The sequence below is a fragment of the Staurois parvus genome, unplaced genomic scaffold (assembly GCF_062004578.1).
Source record: "Staurois parvus isolate SC_StPar_1 unplaced genomic scaffold, SC_StPar_1.0 ptg000422l, whole genome shotgun sequence".
NCBI classification, from domain to species: Eukaryota; Metazoa; Chordata; class Amphibia; order Anura; family Ranidae; genus Staurois; species Staurois parvus.
Genome location: NW_028318218.1, coordinates 10,578,658 through 10,597,287, shown reverse-complemented (window position 1 = coordinate 10,597,287; position 18,630 = coordinate 10,578,658).

Sequence of the window (18,630 nt, the reverse complement as noted above, 5' to 3'; positions counted from 1 at the left end):
CTCCAACCACCAGTCACCTTTGTAACATCAGTGACAATTTTATTTTTAATGAATAAATCAGAAGCTATGCCAGGACTGAGCAATATATTATAGCAGCAATACTTAGGTACAGAAGTGTCTTTTACCAAAAATGTAATCTGCTACTTGGTGCATCTGATGAGGGGGCAGTAGCAAGGTGTTTGCTCTGCAGTAAGAAAAGTAAGGAGTTTATAACATATACAGTATCAAGCTGTATTGTGTCCAGTAGTGAGGGTTTTAGAAGTACAGCACAATGCTCAGAATAGAATGCTACACAGCAATGAACATATACTATATTGTATACAGTGCCCTCCAAGTAGGTTGTTAGTGTCTCTGTAACAGGGGCGGACTGACCATTTGGATACTCGTGCACTGCCGGAGGGCCCGGGTTCAGTAGGGGGCCCCATGAGATGCCCCTGGTACCTTTTTCAAAGGCTTTTTTGAGTTTGGGCAAGGACACAGGGGCCCCATGATCCCCTATTGCCCGGGGGCCCCATGAGTTGTCAGTCCGCCCCTGCTCTGTAAATTACGTTTTTGGCCTCCCTGTAGCCATTGACAGCAGTCAATATTTGTTTGTGTCTGTTCTTGGTTCTGCTGGTGCAGATGCCCCCTGCATCCCATTGAACGTTGGGATATAGTGGGCGGGAAAATTTGACCCTGGCCTGCATATTCATGCCCTTTCAGCCAATTCCAGGTCAGGAAAGTGAGTGACCAACAGTGGGCTCAGAGAGGTATAAATAGGCTGGAGCCTAGAACAGCAGTCTCTTGTTACTGGGGGACCCAGCCTGAGGGTTGAGGCACTCCTGGGTGGCCAACTACAGCATTGAAGAAATCCTTTTGGGGTCCCAGTTTCAGGTATAGCTCAGGGACCTCTGTCCAGAGTATCCGAAACTAGTGCAGAAAGCTCCACAGGGGATCCAGGCTGCAGGCACCAAAGATAGGGACTGGACGTGTAAGGGAATTCCAGTATGGCCACTGGAGCATAGATATGAGCTTGGCATCGCTCATAGAACTGAGCATAGAACTTTTTTGCTGACATAAATGTGCACAGGCTTGTGCATGGGACCGTGCCCACAGTTTCTGGCACCACACGGGCTATTTAAGGGATGCTGTTGATCACTGTCAGTGCTGACTGGTCTTCAGTTTTCCCTGTGTCCTGAGTGTATCCTGTATCTGATTCCGTTGATGACCCGACTTGTTACTGACCTGATCCTGGATTCTGCCCACCTGTTCCTGACCCCTGCTTTGTTCCTGATCATGTTTCTGCCTACGCATCTGTACCGCGTTGCCTGCCTGCTGACTTCGGCTACCTCTGGGACCTCACTCCTGCTTCCGACTTGGTTTTATACTACATCTGATGGCTTCCTTCGGCTGTCCTTCATAACCAATATAGTCATTGCAGTGTGTTCCCTCCTAAAGCTTGCTTAGAGCTTCAACAAGCCATGCTTCCAGAAACTGCAGTACTAGGAAAATTCCCCTTTAGCCTCGGCTGATCCAGCGTGCATCACATCTACTCATGGGCTGATGTCCTGCCTGACTTCTCAATCCTGCATCTCCTGCTGCACGTTCTTCTATCAGCACTCGTGTTCCTCCTGTCCCTCAGCACCATTTTTACCACCTTCAGTAGGGCCTGAACTGGAGATACAAGGGGGGCTAACTTTGTCAATTCAGTCTTCTACCAGGTATGTGACAGCCTGGTACTACTGGAGGCATTGCAGTACCCTGGGCACAGTGAGTACTAACCTAAAGGATACTAGAGACTTTTTCTGTCACCTTTGGGAGATCATTACAGTTTACTCAGGACCATACTCCTGCTGAGGAGTTCCTGCATTGATGTTCATCTAACCTTCACATCCAAAAGGGTGGTTATACCTTGAAGGAGCAGATCAGTTTTAAGCTTTTCGGACACTGGGCACTTTGTCCCCTTTAACCACTTGCCTACCCCCTTCGTGCCCAGGCCAATTTTCAGCTTTCAGTGCTGTCGCACTTTGAATGACAATTGCACAGTCATGCAACACTGTAACCATATGACATTTTTATAATTTTTTTTCACACAAATAGAGCTTTCTCTTGGTGGTATTTACTTGGTGTTTTTTTTGTACTATAAACACAAAAAGAGCAAAAAATTTAAAAAAAAAAGTTTTTCTTTGTTTCTGTTATAAAACTTTGCAAACGGAATGTTTCTCCTGATAGGCAGCACTGATGAGCTGGTACTGATGAGGCAGCACTGATGATGCTGCACTGATATGCAACAATGATGGGCACTGATGGGAAGCACTGATGGGTGCCACTGACTGATGCCACTGACTGGCGGCACTGCTGGGCACTGACTTGTGGCACTGCTGGGCACTTATGGATGGCACTGCTGGGCAGCACTGATGGGTGGTACTGATGGGGGCACTGCTGGGCACAGGTGGGTGGCACTACTAGGCACTGATAGGCACAGGTGAGTGGCACTGATGGGCACTACTGGGCACAGGTGGATGGCACTGATGGGCACTTGTGGGTGGCACTGCTGGGCACAGGTCAGTGGCACTGCTGGGCACTGATCATTAGGGCCCTGATGATCGGTGCCGATCTGTCCTCTGACTATTGTTGGTTATTGGCAGTACTTTCCTCACATTGTGACAGCGTGAGGAAAGTGCAGCTGATAACCGGCAACTGCATTTACGGTGATCTGCTGTGTTATTGTTATTTTTTTCTCTTTTTTTAAGATTTTCATAATTTACTATGACCAAAGTAGTATAATGTTACCATAGTAACATTGTACTACTTTGGGGAAGTGATCAGTATTTTTTTTTTTTACACAATTTGCTTATAGCAAAGAATTACTTTGCTATAAGCAAGCATTTACCTGAATGACATTGATTCATTCAGGGTTTTTTTTTGTGCTTAGCTGTGATTTGACCATGGCTAATCACATGACACAGATTGGTTGTGATTGGCCCAGCTTGTGCATGTGATCGCTGTGACCATTCACAACTAGACACACTTGTATATAATGGATGGCATGAAAAGAAGCCAACCATTGTATACAACTGTCATGTGACCTGCTGTGATTGGTCACAGCAGGTCACATGGTACTGGAAACTGGGCCGGTACACAGATCTGTCATCGGCCCTGTGGGCAGGCAAACTGCGCATGCCTGAAAGGAAGCTATATGACGTCCACCCGGAAGGACGAGCTGCTCACCCGGCCGCCTTTGTGCTATTGGCTGGGAGGGGACTTATTAAACACAGCTGACATTCTAACACCAGGGGGGTGGCAACAGCACACAGTCTCTAGGATCTCTCACAACTGTTTCATTCACAAATGTCTTCAGATGATTGGGTGCCTCCTTCCTATGCCTACCAAACACTTTCTCTCTGTGATACCAGACTAGATCCACAGACGACAGGCCCCCTCAGCCAGCTCTAGCAACTTTTAGCAAAACCCGACCCCCACCTCGCCCAGCTTCGACTGCAATGAACAGCAAACACATGGCAGGTGGGTCTGGGGGCATAGCAGCCCCTCCCCTTTCCTCTTTACAGACAAGACAATTCTGTTCCAGGTCTCAAAGTATTTATACACTTTCCCAACACCCATCTGTGCCTTGTACATACGGGGATTGGCTGAGACAGCATAAATATTCATGCTGCTCATTTGCCTTACTCCACACCTATGTTCCAAAACCATCCAGAGGAATCTGGATTGCAGGAGGAGCAATTAAACCTGCAGCCTATGAAACACAGAACAGACCTAAAAAAATCAAACAGCCACACTGATTACAGTGAGCCAAACTAAATTTACCTAATCCTGGAACCTAATGGAGGGTGCTACATGTATAAGGTGGGGCGGTGTGGAGTATACTGTATAATGTACAGCCCAGTGTGTAAGGTGGTGTATAGTATACAGTAGTAATGATTTTAGAAGTACAGAACAATGCTCAGAATGGAATGCTACTCAGTAAGGAAAGAATACTATAATGAATAGAGCAGTGAGGTGCTGTCAGCAATCATGGTGGCGCATGGGTCTGCGCATGCGCAGAACGCCAATGTGCTGTAATCAGCAGGCGCTAGGACCTAGGAAACTGTGGCGGCCGCGCATGCGCACTCGCGATCGCGGACGTGCGCCTGGCACCAATGACAGCGCAGGGCGCACTATTTAAACCTGCGCTGCACAGACACTAGTTGCCGTATGGTCTTATTACCCTGTTCCTGCTCCTGCATACCTGTTGATTGATTTGTTGCTTACCCTGCTTGATCCTGACCTCTACTGACTATCTCTTGCTCTGATCCCTGGCTCGTTTTACTACTCTCCTGGATATCCCTATTGATCTGAACTCCTTTTACCGAACCCTGCGAGTGACCTGACTACTCTTTGCCTGCTGCTTTGTTCCCTCTACCACAGGCGGGTGTACTCAGGGGCCATGACCTGGTCACTGTCTGCTCCAAGTCCATCCCCACCATCAGGGGCCCTGGTGAACAAGCAGACTGGGACTTAGACTCCGCGCTCTGGGGAATCCTGTCCTGTGGATTGCTAAAGGTACCGCCAGGCGGTGTATGACAGGTGCAGGGTATATAATGTACAGCAGAGTGTATAAGGTGGGGCAGTGTGGAGTATATCGTGTAAATTGTAAAGCATTGTTCAGAGTAGAGAGGTACACATTGATGAAAGTGCACGATAATATATAGATTGGAGCAGTGTATGGTATATGGTGTACAGTATAGTGTTTAAAGTGGGACAGTGTGGGGTATATTATGGGCAGCATACTCAGGGCCATTGATAAGGGGGTACTACCTGAAGGGTGCCTGGGCACACAGGGGGAACCAGATGTGGGCAGGACTGGTGAGGTAAGGAGGGGGGGGCAATTACAGGAACAGTACCCTGTGTGTCTATCCCTGCAGCAGCTGAAAGTTGGTTTCTCTCCCTCTCTCCCTCCCCCTGGTTTTCAGCTGCTGCAGGGAGAGACACACAGGGCACCATTCCTGTAATTGCCCAGCACCTCACTAATCCTGCACCCTGTGCTTTCCACATCTGATTCCCTCTGCAGCGTGCCCCCTCCCCCGTCCCGCAGCACTGCTGGATTCCCTCTTCTGCTGGCTGCTGCAGGCACACAGGATGGAGAGTGGGGGGAAGAGGCTGGTAAATATGTAATTTACTGGACCCTTTATTTAGTGAATGAACACAGTGAGTGATTGGTACTGACCACTCCTGTGTCCATTCATAACTGAAGCATAGTAAACTGTGTTTACTTTGCTTCAGTTTATGAATGAACAGGAGCCTGTCTCCTGTTCATCCATCTTTGGTGAAGATGAGGCTATAGAGATAGGAATTGAAGAATTGTTATGTTTGTGCCCACTAATAATAATTTTACCGTATTTTTAGTGAAAATATTGTTTTGATATTTTCAGGGGGAGGAGGGGAGGACCCTGTCAGGTAGGCTGTATGGGGCCCCGTGATTCTGAGAGCAGCCCTGAGCTTAATGTATAAGTTGGGGCAATGTGGAGTATATCACATAAACACAGTGTATAGAGTACAGAGGTGCACAGTAATGTATAAACACTTTCATGTATAGTAGCCCTCGAAATTTCCACTTGACTGCTCGCATTGGGTGAGTGGAAATAAGGTGGAGGCGAGCAGCGCTGGGGCTAGGGGTGTGTGGGAGGGTCGGATGTGGGGGCAGTAACAAGCAGTGATCTCCCTGTATGGCTTTCAATGAAGCAGCTGAAAGCCACAGGAGGGAGAGGAGGAGAAGTGGTCTCCCCCTGTGCCCGCCCACGCTCCAGTCCATGCAGCTTCAGAGGATGTGTGGGCGGGATATTGAACACAGAGCAACTGACAGCTCCAGTACTGAGCATGTGAGTCCGACCTACATTCCTTCCACCCACCCGTCTCTCCCTTCCTTCCAGCCACCCTTCCCTTCCTTCCAGCCACCCTTTCCTTCCTTCCAGCCACCCTTCCCTTCTTTCGTTCCTTTCACCCACCCCTCCCTTTCTTTCCTTCCAGCCACCCTTCCCTTCTTTCGTTCCTTTCACCCACCCCTCCCTTTCTTCCACCCACCCCTTCCCTTCCTTTCTTCCACCCACCCACCCACCCTTTCCTGCCTTCCACCCCTCCCTTCCTTTCTTCCTCCCTTCCTTCCACCCCTCCCTTCCTTTCTTCCACCCACCCTTCCCTTCCTTCCTTACACCCCTTATCTCCACGCTTTCCTTCCTTCCCTCCGCCTACCCCTCCCTTCCTTCCAACCCTCCACCCACCCCTCCCTTTTTTCCATCCCTCCATCAACCCCTCCCTTCCTTTCTTCCTTACACCCCTTCCTTCCTTACACCCCTCCCTTTCTTCCTTACACCCACCCACCCCTCCCTTCCTTCCCTCCTCCCTTCCTTCCACTCACCCCTCCCTTCTTTCCTTCCACCCTTCCCTTCCTTCTTTCCACCCACCCCTCCCTTCCTTCCTCCCTATCTTCCACCCACCCATCCCTTACTTTCTTCCACCCACCCTTCCTTCCACCCCTTCCTTCCACCCTTCCCTTCCTTCCATCCACCCACCACACCCTCTCTTTCTTCCTTCCAACCCTCCCTTCCTTCTCGCCCTCCACCCACCCCTCCCTTCCTTCCGTCCACCCACCCCTTCCTTCCTTCCACCCTCTCCTTCCTTCCACCCCTCCTTCCTCCTTCCTTTCCTTCCTTCCACCTTTCCCTTCCTTCCACCCCCTCCCCGACTTCCTTCCACCCCTGCCTCCCTTTGCACCCCTCCCTCCCATCCTTCCCTCCCTTCCTTCGTTCCCTCCACCCACCCCTTCCTTCCACCCCCTTCCTTCCTTCCACCCTCCTTTCCTTCCACTCCTCTGTCCCTCCCTTCCTTCCTTCCTTCCACCCCTCCTTCCAGCCCTCCATCCCTTCCTTCACCCCTCCCTCCCTTCCTTCACCCCTCCCTTCTTCCCACCCATCCTCCCCCCCTCCTTCCACTCCTCTCTTCCTTCCTTTCACCTCTTCCTTCCACCCCTCCCTCCATTCCTTCCTTTCACCCCTTCCTCCCATCCCTCCCTCCCTTCCTTCCCACCCCTTCCTTACTTCCATCCTTCCACCCCCTCCCTTCCTTCCTTTCTTCCACCCCTCCCTTCCTTTCCACTTCTCCCTCTGTTCCTTCCACCCTCACTGCCTTCTTTCCACCTTTCCTTCCACCCCTCCCTCCCATCCTTCCTTCCACCCTTCCCTCCCTCCTTGCCTTCCTTCCACCCTTCCCTCCCTTCCTTCCTTCCATTTCCTTTCTTCATTCCTTCCTTTCCCTTCCCTTCCTGGTTTTGCATAAAACATTTAACAGTGCCATTTCATGAGATAATTTACGAGTGTGTTTTTAGGGCTGGAATTAAGGGTGGGGCAGGGTAGGGGTTGGGTAGAGCAACTAGTGGCGAGTAACTCTTAAGCCCTGGCTAGTAGCACAGGACTTGAAATTTTGAGCCCTGATGTATAGCATTGAACAGTGTGGAGTGCTGTATATAATGTACATCTTAGTGCATAAGGTGGGGATGTGTAGAGTATACCATATAAAACACAATTGGGGGAACTTACTATAACTGGTGCAGCCAAAATCTGGAGCAGCTGTGCGTGGCACCCAATTAGATACTAGTTTTCATTTTCAAAGCTTAAAGGAACAATCTAATAAGTTAATATTCACTGCTTGTTGGTAGGTGTAGTATAGTGCGATGGCAGTAATTCGACTCTGGTTGCATGTGATTTTGCTGCATGACAATCATGGCAAAACTGCACTACATTTTAGGTGCATTTTGTGATCACAGTGTTTCTGCCACAATCCCAAAACACTCAGGTCTGAATGGAGCCGCCCCGGTTCACATACAGTATATGCGATTCTGGATGCGGTTTCAAACTCACAGATTCCCATGACAGGCTAGATATTATGTGTTCCTATTGAGGTGGTTAATACAGATGTGATCCACATGCTTTGTGTTTTGATTGCCATTACGAAAAAGGTCTTGTGCGAGTTTCTGCGCATTCCAGACTCGCAAGTGATAGAGTAGAGTGGCATGTGGAGATAAATGTTAACATATTGTGAACAATGCTATTGCTATTGACAGGAGTTTTTGCATTGAAGTCAATGGGAGGCAATTTTGCATTGAAGTCAATGTGAGGCGTAGTTGCAATGAAGTCAATAGGAGGCATTTTGTAAACATATTATGAACATTGCTATTGCTACTGACAGGCATTTTTGCATTGAAGTCAACGGGAGGCGTTTTTCAGTTGAAGTCAACAGGAGGCGTTTTTGCATTACAGTCAACATGAGGCATTTTTACATTGAAGTCAATGAGAGGTGTTTTTGCATTGAAGTCATGCAGAGGCGTTTTTGCAGTGAGGTCAGTGGGAGGTGATTTTGCATTGCCATCAATGGTAGGCATTTTTGCATTAAATGGGACGCGATTTTGCATTAAAGTCATTGGGACTCGATTTTGCATTGAAGTCAACGAGGCGTGGTTTTGCATTGAAGTCAATAGGACACGATTTGCATTGAAGTCAATGGGACGCAATTTGTATTGAAGTCAATGGGAGGCAGTGTGTGTGTGTGTGTGTGTATGTCAAGCCCTGCCCTAGCCTGTCCCTACTTGTTCAGAACCTCTCCCTGCCATCATCACTTTCCCTGACAGACAGATGCTCTTTCCTTATACTATCCTCTTCGCAACGTCAAAACCTGGGGGCAAGCAGGCACTTAAAAAGGCTCTGCTGACCCAAGATGGGCACCAGGGATCACCTGTATGCAGCGTAGCCAACCAGAATGCTGCCCCAGGGGAACCAGGTTTCTCTTGACTTCCTCTCCAGCGGCAGTACAGTTCTGGTTGTGCGCCACCTACAGTCTGCACCTGCCCACACGCTGCTCCACATTCTGTCTGCTCCTGATTTTGTAAATTCCCCCCCAGCAGGGTGTGTAGAGTGGTGTACAGTAATGAATGTACACCATAATGTATAGAGTAGATTGCAGTGTAAAAAGTAGGGCAGTGTGGAGTATATAATGTAAAACACAACATACAGAATAATGAGGAGCACAGTAATGAAAGTACACTATAATGTATAGAGTTAGGCAGTATGGAGTATATAATTGTAGTGTTTACTCCCGTAGGAGCCACTGGAAATTTGCCCAGGTTCTTCCCTAGTGGATTGCCCCGCAGCCAGGAACACAAACACAGTCACTCTTTATTTCAATAAACAGTCTAAGCGTATTCTTTTTGTTGTTTTTATTTTTGGAGAACTTGGATAGGGTTGAAGGAATTGAATCGGATACTCCAAAAACAGAAACTAAATACAAGTTGAGGGCAGTGACCTCCTTTCAAAAAAGCTGCAGCAGAAGTCCTTGCATATAGCAAACGGTGGACTTGGCTTGTAGTAGAAGCATTTAATAGCACACAAGCTTCTTCCTTCAGAGCAACAAAGCAAAGTCCCTTCACAGAGAAATAGATAGACAGCTCTTCAGAACACCAGCTGATGTTCCCTTTAGACAAACACACAGCTGACTCTCTAGCACAAGAGGGGTGGCAGCAACCAAAAAGTCTCTATGATCTCTCACAGCAGTTTGTACTCACACAATGTCCAGGGACAATTGGTTGCCTTCTTCCAACTAAGTGACAACTTTCTCCAGTGATGCAAGACTAGATCTTCAGCAGACAGCCCCTCAGTCAGCTCTCTGTAGCTTCAGCATCCAGGCCCTCAGGTCGCCCACCTGAAGCCTCATAAACAGTAAACACATGGCAGTGCTGTCCTGGAGGACAGCAGCCCTCCAGGCTGAACTGAACCTCAGCAGGAAAAGACCCAGAAGCCCAGTCTCTCAGAGAATGTATGCAGTTTCCCAAAAGTCTTAAGGGCCCTGCTTCCTAGAATTGATCAGGGCTGCATAAATATTCATACTGCCATCTGCATAGCTCCACTCTCTGGAAGCAGAGGGAACTATCAGACTAGCAGCACCTGAGAACACTGAACTGACCCAATTAACCACTTGCCTACCGTGCATTTTTACCCCCTTCCTGCCCAGACCAATTTTCTCCTTTCTGCGCTGTAGCACTTTGAATGACAATTGAGCGGTCATGCAACACTGAACCCATATGAAAGTTTTAGAATTTGTTTCACAAAAATAGAGATTTCTTTTGGTGGTATTTAATCATCACTGTTTTTTTTTATAACCGAAAATTTAGAAACAAATGTGTTTTTCTTTGTTTCTGTTATAAAATTTTGCAAATAAATAATCTTTCTACACAAATTTAGGGCAAAATGTAATCTTCTTTGGTGAAAATAACCCAAATCAGTGTCTATTATTTAGTTGGTAGGAAAGTTATAGAGTCCACAAACTACGGCATATATCTAAAAATCGATAAATGATGTAGTGACAGCCTCTCATTTCTTGAGATCCCAAAACACCAGGACAGTATAAATACCCCCCAAATGGCCGCTTTTCGGAAAGAAGATAGTTTGAAGTATTTAGTAAGAGGCATGGCACGTTTTTTGAAGTTGTAATTGTTTGTCACAATTTTGTGGAAAATGAAGGAATTAAAAACATTTTTTTCACAATTTATGTTGCAGTACGTCATCATATAACTGGTGCAGCGGCGGTCAGGGATACTGACTGGTTACAATATGTATAAACAAAAAAACATCATCTTACATTTTTTATTACTTTTTAAAATGTTTTAAATGTTTGTTTTCTACTCCTGTGACCATGGTAACATTGTACTACTCTGAGCAAGTGATCAGGATTTTTTTTTTTCTTGCACATTGCTTATGCTTAGCAGGCATTTTTACTTAATGACACGGATTCATTCAGTAGTTTATGCTGTGATTAGCCACAGCTGATCACATGCTACAGATGGGCTGTGATTGACCCAGTCTGTACATGTGACCACTGTGACCAGTCACAGCTAGCAGCACAGTTGTAAGCGATGAATGGCAGGAAAGGATGCCATTCAATGTTTACAACTGTCATGTGATCTGCTATAATTGGTCACAGCGATCTCATGACACTGGCATCGGGGCGGTGCAGTGATTTGTCATCGGCCATGTCTGGTGGACACAGCCGGTGACAGATCACACCAGAGAGCAGCCCCTGGGGTACACACTAGGCACGATCCTGGGAGATCGTCATATGATGTCCTCTCAGGATAATAGGGATTCCATTCGGCCATCATCCTACAATAGACTGGGTGGGAAGGAGTTATTCAGCTGCACTGGATTTGCCTAAAAAATTAATTCCAGCTGTACTGGTTACAGTGAGGCAATCTAAATTTACCTAACCAAAAACACACACAGCTCCACTGAGCACAGTGAGCCAGCACTAACTCTAACTAATCCTAGCACTTATCTAAGAGGATGCTACATTATGTACACCATATAATGTAGGGCAGTGTGGAGTTTATCATGAAAAACACAGTGTACAAAATAGAGTGGTGCAGAGCAATGAAAGTACACCATAATGTATGAAGTGGAGCAGTGTGGAGTATATAGCGTACAGCGTAGTGTATAATGTAAAACACTATGTACAGAGTGGAGCAGTGCACAACATTGTATACTGTATAGTGTATAGTATAGGGCAGAGGTCTCCAAACTTTACTTTACTGTCCTTCAGACTTTAGGAAGGTCAGACTGGCCATTGGGAGTAGAAAAGGTCCCGATGTCAGTGATAGGGATGGCGTCCCATCAGTGGTGTCATTGGGAGGAATTCTGTCCCACCATTGGTGTCATTGGACCCCATTGTTGGTGTTATTGTGAGGAATTGTGCCCCTTTGTTGGTATCAGTGGATGAAATAGTGCCCCAAGGGCCAGATAAAAACACCCAAAGGGCCATATCCAGCCCTAGGGCTGCAGTTTGGAGACCACTGGTATAGGGTATGCTGTAGTTTGTGAGATCCACAATTTAAAATGACAGCACAATATTCATATTTCCTAGGTTTCTGCTATTACATTGATCTTATAAATTAAACAATTGTACTCTTTCAAAATCAATGTCCCCCATGCAAAGGTTTCTCTGCAATACTGGAGAGGGGAATGCAACACAATCCAAACTCTATTTCTTTATAATTGGACCAAATTTTCATTATTCTTATTATTTCACTTTACAGCAAAAAAGGTAGGAATCTGCTACAACGTTTGGTAAAATCCCTGTCATGTACTTTGATCATTCAGAGAGGATTGTTTTGGGTTTTTTTCTTAACAAAAGTGGAAATTTAAAAATAGCTGTAATTTTCCTACTCAGGGCACTGTAGTATCAATTGAGGTGGGGGGGCACCACGAGGAGATTGGGAGGGGATTTGTGTTGGAAGGGGAAATTTGGGGGGAGGCAGGGATTAAGAATTATTCTAGGAGGGGAAATTTGGGGAGTGGTGATTTGGGGTGATTTGTCTTGGCAAGGGGGATAGAGTAAGAGGATTTGTGCTATAAAGGAGGATTTGGGGAGGGGAGGGGAGTGCTAGAAAAGTTAATATGGTAGAGGGAGGAGGGGATTTGTGCTTGAAGGAGAACTTGTTTTTTGGGGGGGATTTGTGGTAGGATGGGGATTTGGGAAGGAGATGTATGCTGGGAGAGGAGAATTTGGAGTTTTGTGCTCAGAGAAGAAATCTGAGGGGCAGAGGATTCATGCTAGAAGGCAGAATTTTTTTTTGGGGGGGGGGGGTTGATGGGGGCATATGGGGGGAGAGAGGATTTGAGCTGGGGGGAATAGGGGGCAAAGATTTGTGCTGGTAGGGGGGATTTCAGCAGGGGGCAGATCTGTACTGGGAGGAGGGGGAATTTATGCTTAGGGGGGAAGCATGCAGATTGGTGCTCAATTTTTTTTTAAGCAGGAGAGAGGATTTTTGCTGACACATAGGGGTTTATTTACTAAAGCTGGAGAGTCCAAAATCAGACTCCCTTCTGCATAGAAACCAATCAGCTTCTAACCTTAGCTTGTTCAATGAAGCTTTGGCAATGAAACCTGGAAGCTGATTGGTTTCTATGCAGAAGTGAGTCTGATTTTGGACTCTCCAGCTTTAGTAAATAAACCCCATAATGCCCATACATCTTGAGGGGGCTCCATTTGGCATGTTCGCCCTGGGTTCTAGATGACCTTGTCCCGAAACTGCTTCTGCTATACTACATGTACTAATGGTAAGTTCTCCCAACATGCAGGGAATAGTTGATATACATGCTACACAGGATGACCTTAGGATACAATAATTTGTAATCAACTAGATCCCTGTGTATGGTGAGCTTGAATAGATACTTTCTAATATTCTTCACTTATCTAAGCAGATGCACATTTTTCATTCTCACTAAGTGAGAATGTTCTTTTCTTCATTTAGTTCCTATGATTCTATCACCTCATTCCCCAGTGCCAATAAACTGATATAAGAAGTAAGTAAATGGCATAAAAATCCAATCTGTATACAGTGTATCTTGGCAGTTGTCTCTTGTTGGGGAGAGGTATGAGGTGCTCTCACTCTCATCATCCATTGCAGAATAAATTACAAAATTGGCATGTGCAGGTTCAATGCTCAAATTTATTCAAGCTACGTTGTACTGCATCTGGAAACTAGGAGCTAATATATGCGAGAAGAAATGCATTCCTACTGGGGAACTTATACCCTGAAGGAACAGCACAATAATTCTCCAGGGGCAGGCAAGGCGATTAATTTGGATTAGAGTTTTAGAAGAGACGTGATTATAAGGGTTGTGCGGATTTGAAATAATAGAGACAGAGTGAGGCTATGAGGAAGGAGTTGTTGGTGTTGAAGGTGTCAGAAATTTGTCAAGTTGGTTTCTGTGTCTAAAAAGTTTTTTCTAACATTTATCCAAAACTGACTGTTTAGGTGAGCAACATTAACCAACTCTTTATATCTCTCCAAAGGGGCTCATTAACTAAAGGAGTTTTTGTATTAGAGAGCAGACCTGTTTTCACTATGAAAAGAACAAGGAATTTCCTTTTGCCAGTGTAGCTCCCTCCTAGGTAGGTGCTAGGGTTAGGTAGACAGAATTAGTTGTGTTTTTGGTAGGTGCAGTTATGGCCAAAAATATTGGCACGCATTTCTGTCAGATAATGCAACACTTGGCCAAGAAAATTGTTGCAATTACAAATGTTTAGGCATTCTCATGTTTATTTCTTTTGTTTGTATTGATAAGATACAAAAAAGTGGAGAAACAAAAAGCCAAATCTGACAAATTCCACACAAAACTCTAAAAATGGACTGGACAAAATTATTGGCACCCTCAATTTAATTTTTGGTAGCACACCCCTTGGAAAAAATAACTGAAATCAATTGCTTCCTGTAACCATCAATGAGTTTCTTATACCTCTCTACTGGAATTGTGGACCACTCTCCTTTCGTCAACTGCTCCAGGCCTCTCAGAGTGGAAGGGTTCCTTTTCCCAGCTGCTGTTTTGAGATCTCTCCACAGGTGCTCTATGGGACTAAGATCTGGACTCATTGCTGACCAGTTCAGTACTCGCCACCACTTTGTTTTAAACCATTTCTAGATGCTTTTATTTTTTCGATGTTTGCTTTGGGTCATTGTTCTTCTATAAGACCCATGACCTCTAACAGAGACCCAACTTTTTGAAACTGGGCCCTACAGATTTCATAGTGCCAAGCACACGGTCAAGACATCCAGTGCCTGAAGCAGCAAAGCAACCCAAAAACATCAGTGAACCTCCCATGTTTGACTGTAGGGACTTCCACAGGTTAGTTTTGGCAAACTCCAATCTGGCTTTTTTAAGTTTTTGTGTCCTCAGTGGGGTTCTCCTGGGTCTCCTACCATAGCATCCCTTTTTATTCAGATTGCAACGTATAGTGCAAGCCAACACAGTTGTACCCTGTGCCTGAAGGTCAGCTTGAATGTGTCTGGAAGTTGATCGAGGGTCTTTATCCACCATTCGAACAATTCTTTGTTGCAATCGTTGATCAAGTTTTTTCTCTTTCCTCCATGTCCAGGGAGATGAGCTACAGTGCCATGGGCTGTAAGCTTCCTGACAATATTAAACAATTATTCAATTGGCAACTTAAATAAATAAATCAAATAAACGTTATAAAAAAATTCTCACTCTTCACCCTTCAGAAGAAGTCCAGAAGTGACGAAACGCGTCAGGACGTGACGTCTGCTGTATTGCGCCAAACAGGAAGTAGTGGCACGGCCAATTTGAGAACTGGAAAAATGTGCTTTTGAGCTATGGAAGCTGCTGAGACTGGTCTTTAAATGTTATGCTGCACAATACTATCCCCAATGTAAGATATTTTATTAAATGTCCTTATACTCTTTATATATATGCTACATGGGTCTCTTTTCTACCTTTATGAGCAATATGGAGAGTTGAAGGTCACTATATATATGGTGAATGGAAGCTTGGAAGTGACTGCTGTATACATTAGAACATCCCGCTAAGCTTGATATTACTCCATGAGGGTAATTGCATTTAATCTTACCATTTAGAGGTGGTCACAGAGTGTTCACTTCACTGATTTATTTTAAGATTGATTTGTCTCACGTTATTTGGTTTTATATATATATATATATATTTTTTTTTTTTTTTTCTGGAGTGTACACAATTTTTTCACGTTGATTGGAGTGTACACATAGTGACTTTTTGCATGGTTCACATGTTACTCACAGTTGAATCTGATTATATATATATATTTATTTATTTTGCACTGATATAGTATATACTAATTTGTTTAAAGGTATATACATTTATGTGATTTTTTAAGGTAATACACTATTATAGTTATATTTTTTTCGAGGTATCACGTGGTTCGGAATGGAGAATTAAAGTTGGACCCACTGGATTGAGATATTTTGGTGGACTATTCATATTTGGATATTATTTTGGACACTTATTTTTGGATAGTTATTTGTGGACTATTTATTTTATTAATTTATTTTATTTTAATTAATTCTGTTATTAAAAATGTAATACTGTATATTGCAGCTTACCAGTCCTTAGAGGTGGTTGCTGCATTAACTTTCTTTTCTTAAGGCTCCCCCCTCTCTGTTTTCACTTGGTGATACTGCCAGTATTACACTTCCTGTATTAGAGTGCCTCCACTCTAAGTGAAGGAGCAACAGAGACACCTTTGGACAGCAATATCGTTAATCTGGGGGGAAGAGAGTATTAGATAGACTAGCAGGTTTAGATCCACTAACAAATTAAACCCAAACTCCAGCTAACACTTTATTAGCAGTTACAGCAACAATTGTTTTTTTTTTTTTTTGGGGGGGGGGGATAAATAAAAGCTGATCATTGGTAAATTGTTTGTCTCAACATTCTAACTGATAGATTTGCACATCTTTCTGTGTGCTTTTGTTGTATATAGCCCATCATTTCTTCACAATCAGCCTTTGCATATTCTTTCCCCCTGCCCATTGCTGTCTACAGCAGCCTTTCTCAACCTTTTTACCCAAGTGGAAACCCTAAAATAATTTTTAGGTCTCGGGGAACCCTTACTGAAATCAGTTAATTTGGGGGCAATGGGAAAATGCCTTATACATTGGTAATCAGTAGCAAGCATAAAACCCATATAGTGGTTGTCAGAAAGCCATCCTTACAGATAGCTTAAATGATCATTGGTGTCATGCTGAAAGCTTTTCCAAGCGGCATTGACTCTGGAACCATGCAGGCACCATCAAATGGGAGTCAATCAGCCACAACTCAAGGAACCCCTAACAACCTCTGGAGAGACCCTGTGGTACCATGTAACCCTGGTTGAAAAGGGCTCCGCTTCCAACCCACCCCTCCCTCCCATTCCCCTCTAACTAACCCTTGGTATGATAAAAAAAAATCTCTCCAAACGTCCATTTTATGTACTTGAGGCCATGGTGACAATCCTTCTTCATACTTACTGGGGTCCTTGTTTGGGTGTCTGCAAGACTGGTTACATGATGTGGACATCTCTTTTTGCTGGAGGTGACACTTGCAGTGGCCAGGTCCTCTCTCATAGGCTCCAGGGGCAGGAGAATTCACAGGGGCAATGAGGGGACCCATGTCCGAGAAGATAATGAGGGTAAAATGTCTGATCCCCAGGAAATTAACCTGGTTCATAGAGAAAACTGTGACTTTGATCCATTACACTGCAGGCTGACATAGGAAGAGGTGTTTAGAATCAAGAGGAGCAGAGTAATTGATGCACAATACACTATTTAAATTTCATTTTTTCATGAAGTTGGGTGTTAAATGTGGTGGCTTTATTACTTTTCTCTTTATAGACTTTTTTCCTTTCACCTGGAGATTTGGCAAGTAGCCAGTCCAGTGTTAGGGCTGGTTCACACATGTGTATGGTGTATTTTTGGTGTGGCATATTTTTATGTACATTTTACATGCATTTTTAGGTGCTCTGTTGAACTCTGTTACAATGTGCATTTTGATCAAAGTGTACCAAATATGCAGCATGCAGGAATTTAATGTGCTTTCATGAAATCGTGCGTTCTAGTAGAGTTCAGTGGTAGTGCACCTATAAAACGCATGTAAAACACACCAAAAACACCCTGCACGCATGTAAACCAGCCCTTAGGTTGTCTCCACTCTGGATAGAGGAGCAACGGAAACACCTTTAGGCAGCAGCATTGTCAGTTTGGGAAGAGGGTTGAGTTAGATGTACTAGCAGATTTACTCCGACTTGACTAATTAAAGTGTTTATAAAGGCTGAAGGTTTTTCTTACCTTCATGATTCTGAATGGGAAGGTCTGGTTCTTTATAATTAAGTGTTCTTGCATGGCAAGACCACTTACTGTTATCTCACATATATATTCTTATTATTATAGCCAAATTTACCACCCTAACTCCTCCCACAGTTTTTACACTACATAGACAGAAATATACCAAAACGTGCGGATTGTTCCCGATTGGTGTGCTATTACTTTGTGGAACGTTCATGAAATATCGCCGTTTTTGTGGTGAAATTGGTCCCATAGGAATGAATGGCGGAATGTTCAAAACTAGAGTGGGAGTTGACAAAAGCTAGAGTGTGAGCTGAAAAATCAGGACATGATTTCTAAACTGCCATCACTCCCTCATTTTCAAGCCCACCTACACAAATCTTATATCAAAACGTTCAGCTATCCCTGCTGCCACTAAAAATGTCCACGGCTAAGACATAGTCCTAATAGTTTTCACAATATGACTATTTGTTTGCAACTCACACCGCCCATTGACATTGTAGACTACTGGTGGAGGCAAGAACACTTCACACAATTTCCCCAGAAATTGTAGCTTTTCTAGTTACCTGGTGCCATCTCAGTGTTACCATGAGAAAAACTGTAGGATGTGCATCCCTTTGGAAGTATTTAACTCTTGGGGAGTATTTAAAAATTGAAATTCCCGTTGAAACGGATGTCTAAAATCTAACTTGTTTCTTAGTTTAGAGTTCTGGGAAAATCATTGAGCCAATCACACAAGCAGGGAATGACATTGCTGGTGGTGTTCTGTACACCAAAAGTGTACAGAATGCCTCCAGGAGCCATATTGCATAGCATATTTTAAAAAATTATAGAAAAGGAATAGTAGATTTGAATAGCTTTAAATGACAGCATAGCTTGTGAGCTATTGTATATGTGCTATTATTTTTTATATGCTTTATTTTTTTCCACTAAAGTGGAGTTACCCTTTAAGGATCATG